A 24329-nucleotide genomic window follows, 5' to 3' on the forward strand; every position below is an offset into this window, starting at 1 on the left:
GGGCTTTTCGCCATTTCACAGCCCTTAACTGGCGAGCTTCTTTCCTTTGTGAAGTCACACTATTCATCTGATCTCCCAAAGCTACATGGTCTTTAACTCGCTCCTTCTCTGCAAAATTTCACTCGCCTCGAAAACCGTGCCTACGTGGGGTCCACCTATCACCATCGCTCAGCCTTCTCAGTTGCCTTGGGATACGCACCCACTCGCATGGGGTCCACTTGGGCACCCAGTGGGCACTGTCCATCAAAAGCCTTGATGGCCTTGACATATTAGATGAGTGGAGCCTTATACTTAAGTACCAAAAAACATGCCCGCCCAGTCAATGTGGGATTAAGGCTTATGCCTGGAAAAGAATGTTTTGAAGGTTTTCTTTGCAACTGCCAAATGCATTGCTTAGAGTTTACAATGCCTTTCTCACATGCCACGCACAACAAGGAGAGGATGGGAGACCATGTGATGGAGGATACTACTGCAGTTTATTTGCTTGAAACATTTTTAATGCTGCTCTCTTATCATGCCACTCAGAAGATCATTTCCTTTACACTAGCCAATGCACAAGCTTGGGAGCTGATACAAAATCTTAAACTCCACTCCATCCATCTTCAATGCCTTTTTATTTGATTTAAGTTTTAAAACATCATTTACCATAGCATTTTATGTGATTGCTGGTAACTATTTTGCCTCCTCCTCCACGTTATATGTTCTCCTTGGAAATCTTCAACAACTCCCTCTTCAATCTACACGTAGAAGCCTTCGAGGTCCTTTGCATCTCCCTTTGCATACCATGTGAACTAAACATAGGGGAGGGTAAATGCTGGCAAGGCTTTAAGCCTAATGGTTTCCTTATGCGTGGAGGCTTCTACATGCTCCCTTCTTCAAACTCCACCTCAAACGCAGCAGGGAGGAGCTGGTTGGGCATTATGCCACCATTGCAATTGCACTTTGCTATTTTAAAAAGAAAACACCACATGACCAAAGGAGAAGGTAAGGTTGCTGAGGTTCAATGCCTTGCTGAACACTACACAGTGGAAGGAGGACATGTCATTGATTTGCATTTGCTGAGAACATCAACGCCCTCTACTCGTCATCACGTGCCATTGGAGATGGGCATTCAACCTGCCAATATGCATTTGCTTGAATGTTTTTACTGCTGCTGTATTGCCTCCCCTATAACTCAAAGGATCCATGCATGGGAAGTGGAGGATATGACTAGCATTCATTTGCCAATTTCATTGCTCCATGTTTCAATAAGCCTTTTGCCATGCCATGTGTGGGGGGAAATTGATTTGTGTAGCGTCCTAAAATTGTGACACTTGCAATTTCGACTGCATTTCAGTCTTCACAATGGCGACGCAACACGCAACCTGAATGGAGACCCCGAAACCTGATTATGACACTGAAAACTGCATTTTCTTGCACCCTGGCCTGAACCTCCTTTGCACCCTGCTGTCCCGAGAGGTGGGACTAGAGCACCCAGCGCCCTGGTCCCCAGGACCATGGCGCCCAGTGCCCTGGTCCCTGGGTCCTATTTTGGGCCCGGTCTCTTTTGGACTTCGGGTCTTTATGTTTGCAAATTGGAAAATTATCTTTCCTGGTCGGCCTAAGGTCGGGAAAATCAGTCTATCAGCCCTAAATGACAAGTATATAAACTACATTTGCCTCTCCCATTTGGGTAAGAAGGACATATGTGTACAAGCGTGGAAACTATACTCAAGCATTCAAGCATTCAAGCATTCCTTCAAGCAATTGATCATTTCAAGTCTCCATTCAAGGCTAAGTGTTGCATTCAAGACAAGGATTCAACCATTGAAGAGGAGATCACTTACTACATACTACTACAACATACAACATACAACATCTATACCTTCGCACATAAGGATACAAACATCCTTACAACAAGGTATTAGTACTTGTTTTACATTACATTTACAGCATTGCTCATTTCTTGGTTAATTCCAAAACCGGGGTTTGACCTAAAGGCAAACCCCTAATCCCTAACCCCCCAATCATCTTCACTTTTTTGTGTGTAGGTTGCAGGTATGCGGCTGAAATTGAAGATCTGGAATCCTTGTGCAGAGACGAACAGATCCCCCTTCGTTTCGCGGATTTTTCGGAGGACCGTGGCACCGGGCGCCATCGTCCTGACAACTTTTGCTCAAATTTGCAGGACAGCGCCGTATCGACATTTTACTGCTAATTCCAGGTCCGCAACTTCATACTGTATTCCTATCTCAGTTTATAAGCGAATCTTTGTCACTTTCTATGCATTCCTAGCTTAATTCTTCTATCAACATTTTTTACAAAAGAGGGTAGCCTTGCTTTCTTAACCCTTGAAACACATTTAGCATCCAATCTTGCATTTTGTGGGATTGGATCTTGTGGGTTTCAACCCCTCTTTTGAATATAAAGTCTCTCCCCTAAGTGAAAACCATTAACCCTAGAGATTCTCCCTTCTCTCTCCTCGGAGTTGGAAGAGGGGAGAGCAACTAGGGTTCGATTGCGATTTTCCACTTTACATTTTGGTGAACCCGACGTGAACATCCTTTCTGATTATTCATAGTTAGATCTGAAAATTGGATTCCTTGATTACATTTCCATGTTTGATCTTTTGCAAAATTTTAGAGGTTAATTGCATAAAAACCCTAAATTTTCTTTTTAGTAATTAAGCTTGTGAAATGTCTAAATGTTAATGCTTGTTTCAGATATTCCCTTCTATTACAAATTATCAATTCATATTTGTGCTTTAATTTTGAAAATTAAGTGGTTAAGTGTCAAAACCCTAATTTTTGAAACCCTCTTGATTCCACCTTTGTCCGACAATTTCACTGATCAAAACATCTCCAAATCAGCTGTAACTTTGGATTCCGCAATAAAATCACAATATCTTTCATCCCTGAAAATTTGGAAAAAGGTTGCGAGGACCGTGTGCACTCCGGGCGCCATCGTCCCCGACATTTTTTCCGAAATTTTGGGAGCAAGATCTTACTATATTTTCCCGCTAAAATCCAGAATTTTGGATGATTTTACCAAATCTAACACTTTCAAAATTACAGTCAAAGTTGGTCTTGTGATTGCTTGGATTAAGGCTTCTAAACATTCAAAAAATCATCGAAATTGAAATTTTGTGTCAAAATTGTGTTCTTACTGTCCTAAATCTGAAAAGTGTGTTATCATTCATTCGAAATATCAGTGCTTTATTCAAATTCTTACAATTTGTGACTTTTGAAATTAAGTGCTTAATTACAACAACTTTAATTTCCGCTTTCAAAATTGAATTTTGCGTGAAATTGAGTCAATTTTTAAATTTCAAAATTTGCATTGCTCTTGACATTCCCTCTAAAATCATAACATTCAAAATTTCAGTTTCCCTCTCTTTTTCAAAATTCAAATTTTTGCATTTTTCGACAATCTTGGTAGGGTTCAATTTCGAGATTGCAACTTTAATTTGGCCTATCTACAGATCGTAAAATCACTCAATTTTTTCAGATTAGCTCTAAAATCATCATAACTTTCATCCCTACAAATTTCGAAAAAAGTTGTCGGGACTGTGTGCACTCCGAAGCGCCACGGTCCCTGACATTTTTTCTGAAATTTCGGGAGATTGTCTTGATTGTATTTAATAGCTTAAATCTGGAAGATTGGCTGATTTTACTGAAAATTGCTACCTCTAAAATTAAAAATCTTCTCTCTTTCTTTAGTGCATGAGTTTTACAACAATAAGCCCTACTTACACTATTCCCGTTAGACGAAGCCGTAGAATTAAGTCTTTCCGAGGTTTAACTACTGAGGAGATGGAACCTAATTTGAATAGCCTTTTTAACGAAGACATGGGTAATTCCTCTAATCCTCTTAATGATGAAGAAGCTCTCCATGAGGTTTCTGTAGAACAACTTTCGAAATTGGATAACCAATTTGACGATTTTCGACAATGGATGTCTCAAGAATACCCCGATAGTCAAGCTCTTCCTTTAATTGAGGGTCTAAAACATATGCTTCAAAGTGATAAGAATGGAATTGATATTTTGCGTGGTATTGCACACATTGTGGATTCGAATGTGATGCCTATGAAGAGTTGTGCTGAAAATTTGGGTTATACACAACCTCCTACTCAAGTCAATCATTCTATTCCTTTGATGACTTCTATTGCTAGCATACCTACCTTTACATCAAACATAATGGCTACTTCTACACAAGACATTCCTCCTGTGATCACCAGTCATGGGGGCAATCCTTCCTTTTCAATTAACCCTCTTCCTTCATTCAATCCAACATCTTCATTCATTCCTTCAGTGAGTGTTCCTCTTATATCTCCACAAATGAACATGACACAAGGGGGCAATTCGTTTTCCGTTCCTCCTTGTAGTGTTCCTCCTGTGACTAATTATCATAGAGTCCCACCACCTTACTCTTTACCTTCTTTCAATAACATAACACCTCCATCTCAATCTAACACATCTAATATGAATTCTTCGACTGAAGCGACCATTAACAATCTTGCACAAACTGTCTCTTCTTTACAGCAACAAATTGCCTCTATGAATCAATCTAAGTTTAGTGTGCCCACATTTGATGTTGCGAGCCCACTTTCTCTGGACATTGTTCGAGCTATTCCCCCTAAACATGTTGAAATTCCACATTTGGAGCTTTATAATGGTAAAGGTGATCCTCTAACACATGTTAAGACTTTTCAAACAATATGTACTGATTTTTCTTATGACCAAAGGTTGCTTGCAAAACTGTTCACTAGAACATTAAGAGATAAAGCCCTATAATGGTATTGCTCGTTGCCTTCTTATTCTATTACTTCTTTCGAACAACTTGCAAATGCTTTCATTCAACAATTTCAAAACAATATAAGTCCTAAAGTTACTTTGATTGATTTAATGCATTGTAAACAAGGTGTTAAAGAAAAAGTGACTGATTTCATTGGTAGATATAAGCATTTGTATGCTCAAATTTCTTTTCCAGTGCCTGACAATGATATTCAAAGAATCTTTATTTCTAATTTACAAAAAGATATTCGAGACAAACTTCTGTTTTCTAAGTTTACTTCTTTCCAACAGTTGTGTGCAACTCTTCACAATTATCAACTGACTGTGAGTCAAATGGAACAATCACATCCTATGGCTCCGAGTGATAAGGGTGATAGCAGTCAACAACCATTTGGAAAGTTTAAACTGAATAGAGATTCCATCAAATTCAATGAAAACATCATCAACAACAATGTGAATGCAGCATCAGGTGTGCCTCCTATTTCTAAATTTTTCAAGAAAGAAAGAAAGTATACTCCTTTGAATGAATCATTGCATAGTATTATGAATAAGTTATTGGAACAAAATGTGCTTACTCTTCCTCCTATAAGACAAATTGATCCTGCAAAGATTACTTCACCTTATTTTGATAACAAATCTTTTTGTCAATTTCATCGTCAGCCTGGGCATGATACTGAAAAATGTTTTTCTTTAAAGGGTAAAATTCAAGATTTGATTGATAATAATACTATCTCTGTTTCTGGAGTGAATGATAAAGGCAATACATCTGTAGCTCCTCCTAACCAAAATCTTCAGATTTTCACTGATCCATTGCCTTCTCATACCTCTAATGCAATTGATACTATTGATTCCTCTGTCTCACCCGATGATCTTGTGTCTATGACTCCGAATGTGATTAACTTTGTGGAGCAGCAAGAAAACCCTAAAGAACCTTCCATCACATTTGATTCCAGTGAAACCATTAGGGCACCTGATGGTCCTTTATACATAGTTGCAAAAGTCAAGAATACACCTTGCCGTGGAGTGCTTATTGATCCTTCATGCATGATTAATGTTATTACTGAAGAATTTCTTTTTACTATGCAATTGAATCAAGTGATTTATGACAAAACAGATGTGATTGTGAAACTATTTGATGCATTTTCTTCTCCTGCAATTGGTTCTATTGCATTGCCTATTGAGGTCCATAACAAATCCCTTGATGTGAACTTTGCTATTATTCCTTCATCCGAACAATTTCGTGTGAAGCTTGGCTATCCTTGGCTATCTTCTATGAAAGCTATTGCTTCTCCTATTCATAAATGTTTGAAATTTCCCCATAATGGTGAAGTTGTTACTGTCAATCATAGTCTCTTTAAACCAGCTGAAAGAACTTCTAGTGTTCCTATTGATTACTTTTGGCCTAAACAATTCCAATCTCTTCCTCCGCGAAGTGATCATCTTTTCAAATCTTATCAAAAGTGGAAAAAAGATATGATCTTATCTCTAAGTGAACCTAGAACACCCAAACTTGACATTCCTATCATTCTTGAAAAGGAAGTTCTTCCTTTGAAAGATAAAACTAATGTCTTTCCTCAAGAAGATTCCCAACCCATCCCTATGGATGTGACTATGTCTATATCTAATAAACTTCCTAAAAGTAGACCTATACCTCCTTGTCATGATGGACTTGGTCTTCTTCCTAAACCAAATATTCCTCCTCCTTCCTTTTATAGAGAGAAGAGACCTTCCTCTTCTCCTATTGTTCAACCTAAGAGACCACAACCTAAACACCCAAGTGCTAAGGATGAGAACATTCCTCCTCCTCAATCTTCTCAACTTCCTACTAAGACTAGATGAAATCGTTCTGCGCGTGAATGCCGACGAAAGCGTCGTCTTAGGGCTCAATCAGCTGCTTCTCAAACTTTACAATCTCCAAAAACACCTTCAACAAGCATTATTCCATTTTCTCCAAAATCTCCAAAACATAAGATGCATGATGGTCTTGATCCTGTGCGAATTAAAGATCCTATTTTTATAAATCTTGATGATGATATAGATGAAAATGTTATTCATGATGCAAATGTTACTCCTGTTCATTCTGATAGTGAATATGAACTTGTTGATATTGATAACCATTTATCTAACGAATTTTCTAAAGCACTTATCCTAGCTCCTAGACAAGAACAGCGTGGCTTGGAACATGAACATAGCCCTTGTTTGGATCTTATGATAGCTCCATCTGCTGTGTTGGATGTTCCTCCTCTAGCATGTTCCCTACCTTCCCGAAACATTGATCAGCAAGATCGGGGGGTAGATGACGTGCTAGACTAGTTACATTAGCATAGCAGATTCTCTCCTCCTCTCTTGTGTTACTTCTTCTATATGTTACTCTCATTCTTCTATTTTTTGTCCTTAGTGTTGTCTACTTGAGGACGATGCAAAGCATTGAGATCTCTCGATCTCTCTCATGTTGACTCAAAAGACACATGTGTTCCCTTCTTCTAGGTGACTTTCCTTGACTGGGGAATGAAGAACAATTATGCATACATACATATGATATACATGAATTATCATACAGCATACTGACCCCGAGGAAAGCGAAGTCACCTTGTGCTTTGTGTTTTGTGTCTATTATCCTTGGGCTTATCTCACACTTGGGGGCTAAATCCTTGCGATAACGTGCTCCTTTCTCATTTCTTATATGTATCACTACCTTAAAGCAATCACCCCCGGTGAGGCGTGTACGATCGCTTTAACGTAGGGGGGCATACATCCCATTCATATCTTTTCAAGATACTTGAAAATTTCTTGGCAAATTTAGCTTTGCCTTGAAAATTTTTGATATCTTTCTTACATGACTCATAGTGAAGGAACCTTACTACTGACAGTCATGGTTCTCCCTCGTGATCTTCCCTTTTACTTTTTCAATCGAAGTCGTAAGATCCTTAGTCCACTGGGGGCTTGGTGTATCTTGCCTCCTTGACGTGGTGAAAGTCTTTCAATGTTGTTTCCTTGTACTTTACCGGAAGTATGAGCATACATACTCCTGCTAAAGTGGGGGCTAAATGTAGCGTCCTAAAATTGTGACACTTGCAATTTCGACTGCATTTCGGTCTTCACGATGGCGATGCAACACGCAACCTGAATGGAGACCCCGAAACCTGATTATGACACTGAAAACTGCATTTTCTTGCACCCTGGCCTGAACCTCCTTTGCACCCTACTGTCCCAAGAGGTGGGACCAGAGCGCCCAGCGCCCTGGTCCCTGGGTCCTATTTTGGGCCCGATCTCTTTTGGACTTCGGGTCTTTATGTTTGCAAATTGGAAAATTATCTTTCCTGGTCGGCCTAAGGTTGGGAAAATCAGTCTATCAGCCCTAAATGACAAGTATATAAACTACATTTGCCTCTCCCATTTGGGTAAGAAGGACATATGTGTACAAGCATGGAAACTATACTCAAGCATTCAAGCATTCAAGCATTCCTTCAAACAATTGATCATTTCAAGTCTCCATTCAAGGCTAAGTGTTGCATTCAAGACAAGGATTCAACCATTGAAGAGGAGATCACTTACTACATACTACTACAACATACAACATACAACATCTATACCTTCACACATAAGGATACAAACATCCTTACAACAAGGTATTAGTACTTGTTTTACATTACATTTACAGCATTGCTCATTTCTTGGTTAATTCCAAAACCGGGGTTTGACCTAAAGGCAAACCCCTAATCCCTAACCCCCCAATTGTATTCGCTTTTCTGTGTGTAGGTTGCAGGTACACGGCTGAAATTGAAGATCTGGAATCCTTGTGCAGAGACGAACAGATCCCGCTTCGTTTCGCGGATTTTTTGGAGGACCGTGGCGCCGGGCGCCATCGTCCTGACAACTTTTGCTCAAATTTGCAGGACAGCGCCGTATCGACATTTTACTGCTAATTCCAGGTCCGCAGCTTCATACTATATTCCTATCTCAGTTTATAAGCGAATCTTTGTCACTTTCTATGCATTCCTAGCTTAATTCTTCTATCAACATTTTCTACAAAAGAGGGTAGCCTTGCTTTCTTAACCCTTGAAACACATTTAGCATCCAATCTTGCATTGTGTGGGATTGGATCTTGTGGGTTTCAACCCCTCTATTGAATGTAAAGTCTCTCCCCTAAGTGAAAACCATTAACCCTAGAGATTCTCCCTTCTCTCTCCTTGGAGTTGGAAGAGGGGAGAGCAACTAGGGTTCGATTGCGATTTTCCGCTTTACAATTTGTAACTGAGAATTTGCATTTGATCAATAACAGTCAACCATCCTTTTGGAATTTTCAAATATATCTACTTGAGGACTAGATCCTGATGCTCTTGTTGACTATTAGACCATACACTTTCCATGTTCTGGACAAGAAGGGCCATATTCTCCATATCTCTATCTGAAATCTCTCCACAATTATTAAATAACAAACACCTAGTTTGCAACTTTCTCTAGCATCATGATTTTTCAAATGGGAGATTGCATGCAATGAAATGGGGACAATTCGCCACAAAAATTAGGGCACAAGCATGAGCCAAGTCGGGCCCCAAAGTGGGTCCGACTAAAAAAAAATTGTTTTCATGTAACTGACCTCTGAAATACCTGAGGAACCTTAGACTTACCTCTGGAATCGATTGGCACCATTTTCGGATCATTAAATTGAGTTTCGCGACTTTCAGTTATTTGCGCCACATTTTCGCATTTAATCGCGGAGATGTATTTTTCAAGCTACTCAAAACAGCTTTCTGGAGCTCGCCATCTGATAGGCATGTACTTTGATATACAAGCATGAAATCTACCAAATGGTTTCTCAAGACGAGTCCCGAGTGAAGAGATATTAATTGGCGAAAATGACCAACTGGCTTTATTGACACTGCAAACCTGATGAAGTCAATGTTCTAGCAACACATGATGCCTTTCTCAAAAATATCAAACGACCTCTGTAGGCCCTAAAACTTTAAAAATAGGTACCTTGAAGTACATATTAAATCTTTGATTTCTCATTTTGATCAAAATTCTGACTGGGTGCAAATGGCACGCTCATGAAAATGGCTACATTAACTGATATAGCACTGAAAGTATGGATCACTGAAAACGATGACTCAATGAACCCTTTTGAAAACCGATCAAACGGATTGGTAGGATCCAGAAACTGGAAACATAGCTCATCAATTATACCAACATTAGCCTAGAACAAACATTAAGTCATAACAGTTACTGAGGCAACTTTTACACTTATGCGAAATAGGGCTCCGACTAGCTATCGAAACTAGGACTTGCCAGAACATACAAACTGCATATGGATTGATCTTCAAAAACTAAGAAGATGGATTCACTAAGACTTGCAATTTTGCATGCTTAATCACATTTATGCATACAATTTAATCCATTTTGAAATTATTCATGATAATCAACAGGGCAAAAGATATAATTCCTTAAAATAGGCTACTCAATAAAATCTGCATTTGTGCCTAAAATGCACTTTCAGCTCACCCCTCAAAATGGGTACCTAAAAAACTTATCCAAACTGAAATCTGAAAGTTGCACATCTCTACATAGGCCAAATGAAAGGTGTACAACAAGTTTCCAAAGCCTTACCCTTTGAAAATCAACTGTCTCCATTTTGCCCTCTCTCTAACTACGCCATTCAAACTGACTCATTTGGAAATGCAAAGAAAAAATTTAAATTGGGCCTCAAAAGTTGACTCAATTTTAATGAGTCCTAACAGTGCACTTTCTTGTCCATTCCTGGTATACATCGTCAGCAGGCCATGAGAAATTAATCACTTTTCCCTTCGTCTTGGCTAATCTTTTCCAAGAGTTCCTCATTTTGTTGACCTCTGAATTTAGAAAACCACAGTGTGATTTGATTTTCTCTATCTCCTCAATTTTTTTGAGAAATAGGGAAGTATCATCTGAATCAATGATTCCTTTTATTCTTAATGATAGGTTGGCATCTAATTCATTAAGCCATATTTGTTTGTCCTTCAATTGAGTTGGACTGGCAAAACCCCTTGGGAGTAATTCAAATACTTGATCAATGTACTCTTTCTTGTACAAATTGATCTCTTTGTCTACATTATCTACTCCTTCTAATAACTTTGTTAGATCCTTTGTCATGTCACAAGTGGATTTGATAAGGGGGTCAGCCCATGCCTCATCATAAGATACACAAATAAGTTCTAGATCTTACTCCCTCGGTTTCCATTTGTCAAAAATAGGCATCAGAACAACCCTGTCTCCATTGAGCTCATTCCACATGTCCAAAATCTTGCTCATGTTGTTGTACATTAATGAGGACCCTATGGTGTTAGTAAAACTCAAAATTGTAGCCCTCACTCTCTCTTCATATTTCTTTGCAAAGAGGGCTTGAGCCTGTTTTAGCTTTTCCAACTCATGGGGAGTGATCTCAACCAATTGGGAACTAGAAGGTGTTGGACATGGTGGATGGGGCTAGTAGATGGAGGCCATGTAGGAGAAGAGGCGATCATCAGTGTTGATGACTCACCTTGATGGTATTGTCCTACCAACTGGCTTTTTAACTTGGCAATAATGCTATCTTTACCCATTACCTCTTCCTTGGCACTGTTGTAAGCTTTTAAAACTGTCTCCAACTTAACTTGGAGATCTTCCTTTTCCTTTGCATCTTTCTTTGTCACCGCAACACTGAACTTTGCAGTCTCTAGGACTGTGCTTGCAGCTTCTACTACCCCTGTGTCTTGGACTCTTTTAACAATCATGCCTCCAAGGTAGCTTGACCCTGGGGTATCCATTTTCTTTCTATTTTCATCTCTTTTTAGAGACCACATGACGAGGGCAGCATTATCCTTGCTAAAGGTCACTCCTTCCATTGGTTTTGTCTCCTTCCTGACTGCATCAAGAATCAATGCATCATCTATATCCCATTCAGGGAGAATCAAAACACCAGCTTTATCCAACATCTCTTTTCCTTTCTCATGAGTGATTGCTTTGAACTCCTCCATCATTTCTTGCTTAACCTCATCCTCGACTTGGGTTGCATCCTTGAGAGGCTGTTCACTTACTGTCAGCTAGGAATTCTTCACTAGCTTGCTTAACAGTAAGGTCCAATTCTTGACCCTTCAACTCAAAATCAGTCAAATCCATTTCAGCAGTATGTGGCTCTTCGGGCATCCCCTCATGGGTCTCCTCATAGGTATAGGTAATCTCACCAAGACTCCCTAACTACAATAATTATTTAGCCACAGCTTGTTCATCTCCAATGTGGATAGGAGAATAAGATGGAGAATATTGAGGCTCATGAGTTTCAATTTCCTTTCCCACTCTTTGTCTCTTAGGGAAATCCTAAATGTCAATGACATCTTCAATCTTTGTTTTCCCTTTCGAAGTGGAAGGCTCACCTATCACTGGCATCATCACGGTGTACTTTGACTTCTTGCACATTACATAGTGACTAGGTGGGATAGCTCTAGCAAAGGCAGGCTTAGCCAAGACCATCTTAACCTTATCAGGCTCATTTTGCATTATGGCCTCTCTTTTTTCTTTTAAGGTCTGCATGAGGTCTTCAAAATAAAGAATCAAGAATTTTATTTTCAACTCAAATGGATTGAAGCTAGAAAGAGGGTCATAGCTACTGTCAAATTGATGGATAAAATCAAGGGCTTTCTTATATGCAAGCCACTTCTCCTTCATCGATACCTACTCATTTAAGATGAAATCATTTCCAATCAGATCTTATGGGAACTGCAATTGATGTGGCCTACCTCTACACACTGCTCTTTTTCTAAACATGCCATTGAAAAAGTCTTCGGGGTCTGCACATCTTGAAACTCTAGTTGATAGCCTATATGGCTTAAATAATTATTCAAAATATTTCCATCCACCCTTAGTGATTACAAAATGGTGGGCCATGGTAATAGTTGGGAAAATTGTCCCTTCATCCCTGTTAGTTAACTCAGCCTCCTGCACTCCTCAATCTGTCTTAATACTTCTACAATCCCTATCTTTAATGGGACTTGATAGGGTAGTAAATAGGGGGTGCCTCTAAATCCAAACACTCTAAAAATAGTAGAAATAGGGTACAAATATATGTCTCCCCAATTGTGAAAAATCTTGATATCCTCTACAAACTCCTTAGGTCTGAGAAACTCCAAAAGAGCCTTAGGAATTCTAGGGTTTTCTCTGTATAGAAGAATCCTAATTTTAGATGCAAAGCATCTATCAAACTTTATATAACTTTCATCCTCTCTATCCCAAGATAGAATAGTGCTCCACAATTGCACTGACATCTCCTCTTTATCCTTTATCTTGATCAGGTCCATTTCCTTTGCAAAGTAATCAACACCTTTGAACAAGAACATGTGCATTAACATGGAATACCATCCAAATGGCCTATCCAACTTACCATTATTGATTCCTACCATCCATTTATGAATTGCATCAGAAAAGTATGAGGCATAATCAAATGTTATTGCTATGGAGGGGTATAGAATTTTTGCAATCATTAACATATAGTGGGTTGGCATATTCTTTTCAGCATCTTCTCCAAAGATCTGGCATAATGCCCAATACATACCCTTAGCTCTCAGAGTAAATAAGTTGAGAAAGAATGGTTCCATTGTGTTGGGGCCTACAACTATTAACCCCCCTATCTTTACAAAGAATTCTTTCAATGGGCCATTTCTAAGATGACCCCTTTGTGCGTTGTAAACCTCGGCTAATGACTCAAAGTCAATAGGCTCTAACAAATTGGAGGACTCACTGAGTTTAAACACTTTCCTGAATTCATCTTCATTTATCTCAATCAAGATTGGCCCCTTTATGTTCCTGATGCATCTTTCCACAGGGTCATAATTTTGTGCAATCGAGGCTAACAGATCTACATCCATAAAAACACTTGGGACCACAAGCTTTCCTACATCCTGTTCACATATGACATTCAAAGGAGCTGGGGAATTCCTCTACTCAAAACTGACTTTGAATAGTCCTAAGCCTAACAATCCTATTTCAGGGTCTCTCAACCAATTCCCCTTATCATAAAGGCCATCTCCAATTTTTGGATGAGGGTTCTTGGGTACTAGCTCTTTGGCCTTAGCCCCGACATTGGTGGACATGGTTAATTGCTCTAAAAAATCATCATAGATATTTCAGTCCTGGTAATTCACCTTCTATGTTAATTCTCTTTTGGGTGCCATTCTCATCAAACAATTATACCACTAGAAGCTAGCATAGACCTCCAATGAAGTAATTCACATAGCAATATTTGAGAACAAACCAAGAGTTATCAAGAAAAGCACAAAAAACCTGATTATTCGCCTGAAGAAAATCGCCCTGCAACAATTCGCTCTGCAAAAAACTTCGATGAAACAATACTTAGCAATCAAGTTGATGTGGACTCAACAAGAAAAGTTTGCATTTAATTTTTTTAGAAATTAACTCTGCATGCTTCGGCTTTCTTTTTAGAATTGAATTCACCAAATCGAGTTCAAAACTGGCTCGAACGGGCCATAATTTCTCTAAGTCTTTCCTCTATTTTGCTCTTTCGCTATTTCACAGAGCATAAAACCTATGCTCTTTTCTTACGTGAAACAACGCTAGTCGTTGGATCACGGGAATTTACATAGCCTTTATCTCCATTTGATCTCTTTGCTTTAGTGTCGGGTCCTACCTCCTTTTCGCCACTTCGCAAACTTTAACAGTCGTGAACTTTTCCTTCGCGAAGCCGTGCCAAGCATTAGATCAAACTCAAATCATGTGGTCTTTAACTCCAACCGGGATGGTCAATCTTACTTACTAACCGCGCCTCATCTTGATAGCTAACGGTTTTCATCATTTCACTAAAGTTAAGCTGTGGGCATCTTCGGGTCATGAAATAACAAGAAGCGTTGGATCAATCTTGAGATGAATGCCTTTTAAGTGGGCCCTTTATCAGGAAATACTTACCCCACTTGTTCTCCGGTTAATAAACACCACATGGCAGCTGACCATTAGCCCTGGAAACTTCTCTAGGTTCCACCTTTAATCCGCCATGTGTTATCTTTATTATTCCCACATAACTGCCGGTTACACCAAGGCGAGCCCTCAACCACTTTTTAAAACCATGTGTCAATCAACACATCACTATTGAGCTCTACAAAAAGTGGTAGCTATTATGCCATGTCACACCTCCATGTGATCTCCACCAGTCTTTCGTGACTTCGCAAACATTATTCTTCGTTTGGCTTGTAGCCATGAAACCATGAGAACCGTTAGATCAAAACAAACCTAATCGACTCTTAAATTCGGGCCCTGCCTGTCTTTGGGCCCACCAGCCTTTTCACGACTTCATGAAAGTTAACCTGCTAGCATCTTATCTTCATGAATTCATGCGAGTTGTTAGATCTCAAAAACTTTCTCATTTTTTACTCCTTTCTACGGCAACCGTGCTCGGGCCCACTATAGACCGCCAACTGAACGCCTCATCACTACTCTGTCATTGCCAACTAGACCTACCACGTTCACTGCCACCTTTGGCAGGACCCTTTACCTTTTTGCTATTTCACTGAAGGTAGAACTCGTGCATCTCCCAGCCGCGAATCAACGTGAGCCATTGATCCTTTTCCAACCCGATCACTCTTTAACCAAAGAAGATAACTTGTCTTTGGGACTTGCCAAACCCTTTTGCCTTTTTGTGAAGGTTAAAACACGTTCAGCTTGATCTCACGAAACCACGTTGTCCGTCCGATCAGATGAAACTTGATGGGTGTTTAGCTTTAGTCCAAATCTATATGCCAGGTCCACTTTTTCCTTTCACCACTTCGTGGAAGCTAACTTTCAAGCACTTTTTGGTCGCAAATCAACGTGGGCCGTCAGATCAACAGAAAGTTGCATGAGGCTTATAAGGCCCGACGGACATTAGAAAAGGCAAACAAAAATTAAAACATTTAAAGGGACCACCTAGGTAAATGGCAAGGGGGGAACACTTTTTATGATAAATGGACCCATCACCTAAGTGAATAAAGTAACGCCAAATTAGAAACCATAAGGGGTTTTTCTCAGATATTGAAATGACTTTAAAACCTAAACCCTGAACCCCTTAGGACTCAAAACAATTTTTAAAGAACATGGGCGATACTTGACTCAAAAACTTCATAAACTTAGCCAATCATGGGAAAAGAATACCCACTTTTTGAATAGTGATAGCAACGGCTCTAACTGGGGATGGTTGATCGCAAGATCAACACAAGAAACATAGAAAACTCTAGAAAAATAGACCAAAATACAAGCCCAAAAAAAACCACTAAAGTAAACCTAAATATATACAAACAAGGACCTACTGTGCATGGACTTCAAGAAAAGTAATGCTTCAGGAATTATCCATGCACTGGAAATTCCTGTACTTCATCATTCATATTCTTTAGAAAGTATGAGTCTTTTCCATTCACATCACCGACCATAGAGGGGCCAATCCATAATGACTCAAACTTCTTATGCTTTCCCTTGTCCTGTCCTTTTGCATTCCCTTGAAGAGCAACATCACCAATTTGAAACTTTCTCAATGATGTCCTTTTGTCAAACAGATACTTAGACTGCAATTGGATCTTCAAATTTCTCTTATGGGCTAAAGTTCTGATTTCTTCCACTTCCACCATCTGAATCATTCGGTCCTCCATAGGCTCAGACAATTCCATGTCTTTAGCTTGTAGGAATTTATATACTGGAAGAAGATTGTTTACTGGCACTCTAGCTTGTGTACCATAAACTAGTTCAAAAGGTGGCATCCAATGGCCTTCTTGACAGTAATTCTATTAGCCCACAAAGCTAATTTCAACTTTTGATCCCATGACCTCTTGTTCTCTTCTAGGATTTTCTTAATAATGTTCAAGAGGCTTTTATTACTGGATTTAGCTTGTCCATTCCCTTGAGGATGATAGGGTGAAGAGTAGGACATAAGTATCCCATGACTAGTGCAAAATGTAACAAACTCTTTAGACCTAAAACTAATAGTATTATCCATTACTAATTTTTCAGGGACTCCAAATCTAGTTATAACATTATCTACCAGGAAATCGATGACAACTTTACTTGTATCTCTCCTGGTGGGTATGGCTTCGATCCATTTAGTGAAATAGTCAGTTGCTACTATGATCCACCTATGGCCTCTTCCTGATCTTTCAACAATTTCTCCAATAAAATCAATGCCCCACTCAACAAAAGGGGCTTCCACTATGACCAGATTTAAAGGTAAAGCTCCTTCATATTTTAGCTTAGATGAAAACCTTTGGCATGGGTCACATTTCCTAACATGTTCATAAGCATCTTTAAATAAAGTGGGCCAATAATACCCAGCCCTGACTATCTTTCTAGTAGTTGTCTTAGCAGAGTAATGACCTCCGCATACTCCATCATGCATTTGAATCAACACTTTCTTGGCCTGGAATTCATCTAAACACATTAGTAATGCCCCATCTCTATTTCTCCAAAAAAGGTCACCCTAAATGAGAACATATTTTTGAGATTTAAGCTTTAGTGTCCTTTTCTGATTTTGGGTCATCCCTTTTGAAAATGTAGTATCTCTCAAGAAATGTACTACTTCTGAATACCAGGGTTGCTTTTCAATGCTGGTGACTACAATGTTTTCAACTTCAACATTGTTTATTTCAACATCAAGAAGATTGGATTCAGCCATGAGCTTTGTCAGGCCTAAGCCTCTCACTAATTTGGTGATCTTTATTTCCAAATCAAATTCCTGAATTTTGTTAATCCATCTGTACCTTTTTCCTGTAACCTCAGACTGGGACAAAATGTCCTTGACTACAGCATGTGGAACATAAGAAACTACTTGTGCATTTACAAGATATGGCCTGAAATCCTTGACAACTTTAACCAAAGCATATGCCTATTTTTCCATGATCTCATACTTTAATTATGTTGCTTGTAAAGACTTGCTATAGAAAGCTATGGGATGTTCATGTCCCTCATTGTCCTTTTGCAACAATACTGTTGCTACTGTATGATATGAAGCAAAAGAGAACAAAGAAAAGGGCTTACTATAATCCAGGGATTTCAGTATAGGTGCTTCCTAAATAGCTCTCTTAATCTCAGCAAAATCCTTTGAAGCTTCTTGATCCCAGCAAAATTTTGTATCCTTCTTGAGTAATCTAACAATGGGCTTTACCACCTCTACAAAGTTTGCAATGAATCTTCTAACAAAATTAACTTTGCCTAAAAAAGACTGAATGTCTTTAACACTTTTTGGTTTAGGCACATTGTTTATTGCTTCAATTCTTTCAGGGTCTATCCTTACCCATTCCTTGGAGACAGTATGCCCCAGCAACTTCCCTTCAGTAATAGCAAAATGACACTTCTTAGGGTTTAATGACACACCAAATTCCAAAGCCTTATTGAACACTTTCTCCAAATGTCCACAGTGGTCATCAGCCCTTTTAGAGAAACATGTTAAATCATCTGCATATACTACCATGATGATGTTGATGAATTCTTTGAAGGCTACATCCATATCTCTCTGAAATGTAGATCCAACATTTTTTAATCCAAATGGCATTCTTACATAAACATATGTTCCCCAAGGGGTGGTGAAAGTGGTTTTGAATTGCTCATATTCCTTCACTAGCACTTGATTATACCCTGAGAAACCGTCCATCATTGACAAAAGATCACAGCTAGTTACTCTCTGCAGCATGGCTTCCATATTAGGAGAAGAATAATTATCCTTCAGGGAAGCAACATTTAAATTTTGAAAATCAACACACAATCTTATGTCCCCATTTTTCTTTCTAACTGGGACCAAATTGGAGACCCATGAAGAATGTCTTATAGGTTTAATAATCCCCCCTTCTCTTAGCTTAGTCAATTCTTGCTGCATCTTGGTTTCTAGCAAGGGATTAATAGGTCTCTGCTTTTGTCTGAAAGGATTAGCATCTGGAAGTAAAGGAACTTCATGCTTAAAAAGGTCTTGTCTATACGCCTTTAGGTCTTCATAAGACCAAGCAAACACATGCTTATATCTCTTCAATAAATTAATAATATTAGTTCTGACATGAGGAGGCAAGTTTTTTCCAATGTATACCAACTTAGGGCATAATTTTGTCCCCAAGTTTACTTCCTCCAATTCTTCTAATTTGGTAGTAGATTGTTGGTGCAGGTGACTGTCATTGTAGATGAACATGCCCTCAAGCTCTACTAACCCTTTTGGCATCTCATTTGTTTCCAACTGAACCAAGTCATTGCCAAATATTGTCTCTCTATTGTCAATCACCTCTACCAATGCATTGCAGTCAATTTTCTGTCCATCATAATCATCAATGCATTGTATGAACCTAAGAATATCTTCATCATTGGCAAAAACTTGCCAATTATACACATTATCAGGGATGGCAGGCCTAGATTTTATTTCCATAGTGGATGTGTCGGTTAGTGTTGCATCATCATTTTTCAATGCAACATTGGCCAAAAAGTCTGCCATGATATTCTTCGATCTCTCTATCCAATTAATAGAAAAAGCACTGAAATGCTCAATGATATCCCAAACTGCATGCTTATATATTTTCAATCTATCATTTTTTTATGCATATTTTGATCTTACCTGAGAGACAACTAATTCTGAATCTCCTAAAACTTTCAATAGTTGTATCCCATGCCTCTTTGCAACTTCAAGCCCCAATAATAGAGCTTCATATTCTACAGTGTTGTTTGTGCACTGAAAGGCTAACAAAAAGGAATATTTAAAAGTTATACCTGATGGGGATACAAAAAGAACTCCTACTCCAGACCCTTCTTTTGAGCAAGCTCCATCAAAATACATTTGCCATAGACCATGTTGTTGTGATTCTAATTCAATCACAATGGAGTCAGTATTTTTTAACTGAGGTAAAATTGGTTGCACTCTAAAATTGTCAAGATCCACATCAATCATGCAATTGAGAATTCTAGGATCTACATTCTCAATTACTCTAGGAGCACATGGTTCTCTATATAACTTGACTTGATTGCCATTTATTGGGATGGTAGCATAAGATAAATCCAATTGGATATTTCCACCTACTGTTGTTGCCCACTGCCTAGATAATAACATGCCATAATGAGGCTTAGTGTCAGTGACAATAACATCCATCTTATATGTCACTTCAAGAAATGCTGCTATCTTCACTTCAACATCTCTCATTGTACCTATCACAAGCACTTCCCTATTATTCATAGCATAGAATTTCCCATATACTGTAGTCACTGATAATCCTAATTCTTTCATAACACCATAAGGCATTACATTAGCAGCTGCACCTGAATCTATCATACAATTTTTTATCAACTGGTTATTTACTAACAAAGTGACATAAAAAGGATCTAACTGTGAAGGCTCTTGAGTAATAGTTGTTCCAACATGAACCTCTAGGGTTTGGAACTCTTGATCCTTTCCATTTTTAACTGAACCAGTGGGTAGTATTGTGTTACTGTCAGATATATTAGAAAACAAAGACAAGGCAGCTTCTCTATGTTCTTTTATTTTCAGTAACTCTATTAATGGGACAGTAACTTTCATTTGTGTAAGAGCCTGAGCCATGTCAAATGTGGAATTACTACTCAACTCAGCATTAGCTTTAACTCTTTCTACCTTAGGCTGACTTGCCTTCTTTGTTGTGGAAGCTCCTTGTGTATCATTTGTATTGTTATCATCTTTACTCTTGGGTACACCTTTAATTTGAACTTTCTTTTCTTGACCCATTTGAGGGGTAGTAGCACTACTTGTTGCCTTTTTCTGAAAAACCTCTTTTATAAACATAGAACCAGGCTCACCCTGATCACTATCCTTTTTGTTGCTCCTCAGGTTATAATTGTGCTTTGCCTTAGCTATAGCAACTTTGGTGAGATTTTTCACTTCTTCCTCACTAAGCCTTCTAAGATGAACTTCTTCATCTTCATGGTTACCACATTCAGAGTAGGATGCCAATCAAGTGTTAGTTGTCCTTGAACAAACCTTTTATTGTCCAGCACATCACTAACTTCACTTTGTACAGATTCCTCATCACTTTCTACAATGGTTTCAAACATATTAATATCAATCTCAACCTCTTGCCTTAGGGACTCTTCAAGGGCTTGAGCAACTGCACACTGATGAGGAGAATGTGGCCTATCACAAGCAATACACCAGGGAGTGTTCTCTATGTTGTGAACATTTTTTCCTTTTAAGGGATCAGGGGTGTCTTGGCTCTGAGCATTCTTAGGCTTCTCATTCTGAGGTTTACCATCCTTCCAATTGGTATTATAAGGCATATCATGCAACCTGGGAGGTCTATCTTGCCAATTATAGTGAGGCTTATCATTTTTATTTACCTTAGCAATTAGATCCTTCATAGAAGTGACTAACTTTTCTATCTTATCTTCCTCCTTAGCAGCTTTGTTTGGTTGTTGTTTTGTTTCCTACCATAGCCTACCATCAGTTCTTCTTCCTAATGTTCTGGGTGCTTTCCTATTGCTCTCCACATTAATAGCAATTCTGAATGCATCTCTCAGGCTATGTGGATTCTTATCTCTTAAAATATAAGCTATTTTGGAATCAAATGCATTATAATAAGTGTTCAGACACATGTTATCATCTAGTCTCATCACCTGATACAACCTATGCATGGATTTCTAAAATCTAGCATTGAAATCGGCGACCATTTCATTATCAGAGTTTCTAATATTATTGAATTCATTTAACATGAAACTCACATTTGTTTTGTCACCATATTGTTCTTGAAAGTAATTCTTGAAATCCTCCCAAGACCCAATGTTATTAACAGGGAGACCCCTATACCAATCTCTTGCATCATCTATTAGGGACTCGACAAATAATTTCATTATGACATCTTCATTTGCTATCTCATAATCATTTATCAAGTCACTAAAAGACTTTAAATGCTCCTCTGCACTAATTGCATTATTTCCAGCAAACTTAAGGAGTCTATCTCTTAACTCAGTAGGAACATGGTTGGGATATCCTGGGATTCCATCAAAAAATAACTGCCTGTACTGCTCTAAATTGATGGGTCTCCTTTGGAAATGATTAACAACATTGTTATTACCCATGTTCATTCTCATAGTAGGGATTTGAGTTTGAGAGATTTGATTATTCTAGTTAATTACAGGGGCTTGACTGGCTATTGTTGTATTGAAAGGCAAAGTGGGATGAATTTTAACAAGGGGGAGAGAAACTTGCTGAGGAATAGGCTTATTGAGATCTTCTGATGGGAAAATGATAGGGGGAGTTTTGAGATAACCAATCTTTCTTTTACTTCTTGGTTAGCTGCCTCTAACTCATCTTTCTCTAGCTCCATTTGTAGATCCTCTTTCTCCTTCCTCATTCTTTCCATCTCCCTCTCATGTGCTAATAATCTATGAGAGATGTCCACTGTAGTTTTTGATCCTAACCTGCCTTTCATGCATTTTTCCTTTCCTTTATCAACCTCATTTATAACAGGTTGTGGGTCACTAAAAACCTCCTTATTTGGTTGGAGTAATGACTTATATGTTGGTTTGGCTTTGGGAACTAGAATTTTCTTGATCACAGGACCTCCATCATCACTCTTTTCCTTTTCTTGGGCCAACAATTCAAGATCTACAATCTGCCTAAGAAGCCTATCTCTTTCTGTCACTTTTTCTTTGACTTCCTTCTCCCTATTTGCTTCCTTTTGGACTCTTAGGGAGATTAAGTAATGGAAATTTCTATTTAGGTCTTCTATTTCTTGGGACACTTCATCCTCATCAGGGAAAATCTCCTTAGAGTCAGATACGTTAACTTGGTCTATGTCAATCAAGCTGATGTTTCCATCAACTGTTCTAGGCACAGAATGTCTCACTACATTAGAACTACTTCTATCCTTCCCGAAAAAACTAGCATGAGATATATCTTTATTTAAAAATTGAACATCATCTATATTTCCAAATAATCCAGAATGAAATCCTAAGACATCATGTTCAAATTCTCGGGAAGAAGAATTAGATTTTGCATATACAGGTCTATCAGATACCTTACCAGTATTGTTACTTTTCTGCACCCATGCAACATTTGATGGCTCATGTAGTACTGATCATTTTTGACCTCTTCGTGATTGTTTAGGTAATCCCTCCTATAACGTCTCACAAGAATGTTTCTTCATGACAGACCTAGTGTTCTTTCCTCCTTGCATTCTGCTTGTTTCCTTTTCAGAATTTTCTTATTTTAAAGGACTGGTTGAACTAACAGAGTCGCCACCCACAAATATATGGGAAAAATGAAAACAAGCTTTGAACAAAATACTACAAATCTTTAGACCACCATCACGTATCAAATATCGTGTAGATTTCTTTAAATGAATATATCAAAACAACACTGACACTTTATTGAAACACCAATCTGCATCTAGATTCATAGTATGACTCTCCCCAGTAGAGTCGCCACTTTTGTTGTTCTCAAAATCTAATTCCCCTTAAAAACCCTTATAATCAAATGATAAACTCTATCTGCAGAAGAGAGATCAAAGAGAAGGAAACTTCAGAGCAACATATGACAAGGTTTTAAAACCTTCTACACTTTCAACTTATTGAAAGTTCACGCGGGTATACCTTATGTGAATTTATTTCACACTTTTAAAAGACAGATCCACACTAAACCAATCTGAAAACCAATGAATCTTATCGCCTCAAAACTAACTGAAACAAAGAATGCAAAGCTTATACTCATGTTTAGCATTGACCTATAGGATATGTAAAAGATAACCACACTTGATACCAGTGCCTTATCCAGGCCACAGAGGCATCCAAATTTAAACAGTACTCCCATAATCAAATATCTCCCCACATCCCATCACCTCGGCTTCTATAGAACCCCACATATGCCTGGCATACATAAGAATTTACCCTTACCAAACTAAACTGCATTCATCAAATTCAAAATATCCCACAAGGAATTTAATGATAGAAATGCTTCATGCGTATTTAATTTCCCTCCTGAAGAGAAAAGCTAAGAAACACCTCTATTTAAGATTGCCTTACAATCCATACTCAAATGAATAACCCTAGATTTCTCATATTGAAAACAATAAATATTTGCAAGTAGACCAAAAGACAACACAAAATTTAGGCTTGAAAGTTGATAGTCTGTATATTGATATTAATTTTGAGAAAATATTACAAAATTCAGAGTATTCTCCATAAGACTAGAAAATCCCAGATATATTTCTATAGAGTTTGCTTACAAATTCTTGCGATTGTTTTTTAGAAGTCCTGGTGTCCATTTATAATAACATGAAGGCATACAAGCTTCAGACCTTTCAAAAAAAAATTTGTTACAAACAAGAGTCTTTTCCAAGAAGCAGTTACAAGTCCTTTTCAACCTCTGTGGCTTTCTTTGCTTGTTGTTCTGTTGCAATCTCTTCTAATTGCTCTACATCCAGCACCATGTATGTTGTTCACCAAAATTGATAACCCAAGAACACTTGCAAATCTATCTATGACATAGTCAATCTCAATCAATGAAACACTTCAGGGCTTGGACAACATAACATAGGATCCTAATGATCCTCCTACGCTTCAGGTTCTGCTAGACCTAAG

Source organism: Cryptomeria japonica, chromosome 6, assembly GCF_030272615.1.
Source record: "Cryptomeria japonica chromosome 6, Sugi_1.0, whole genome shotgun sequence".
Lineage (NCBI taxonomy): Eukaryota > Viridiplantae > Streptophyta > Pinopsida > Cupressales > Cupressaceae > Cryptomeria > Cryptomeria japonica.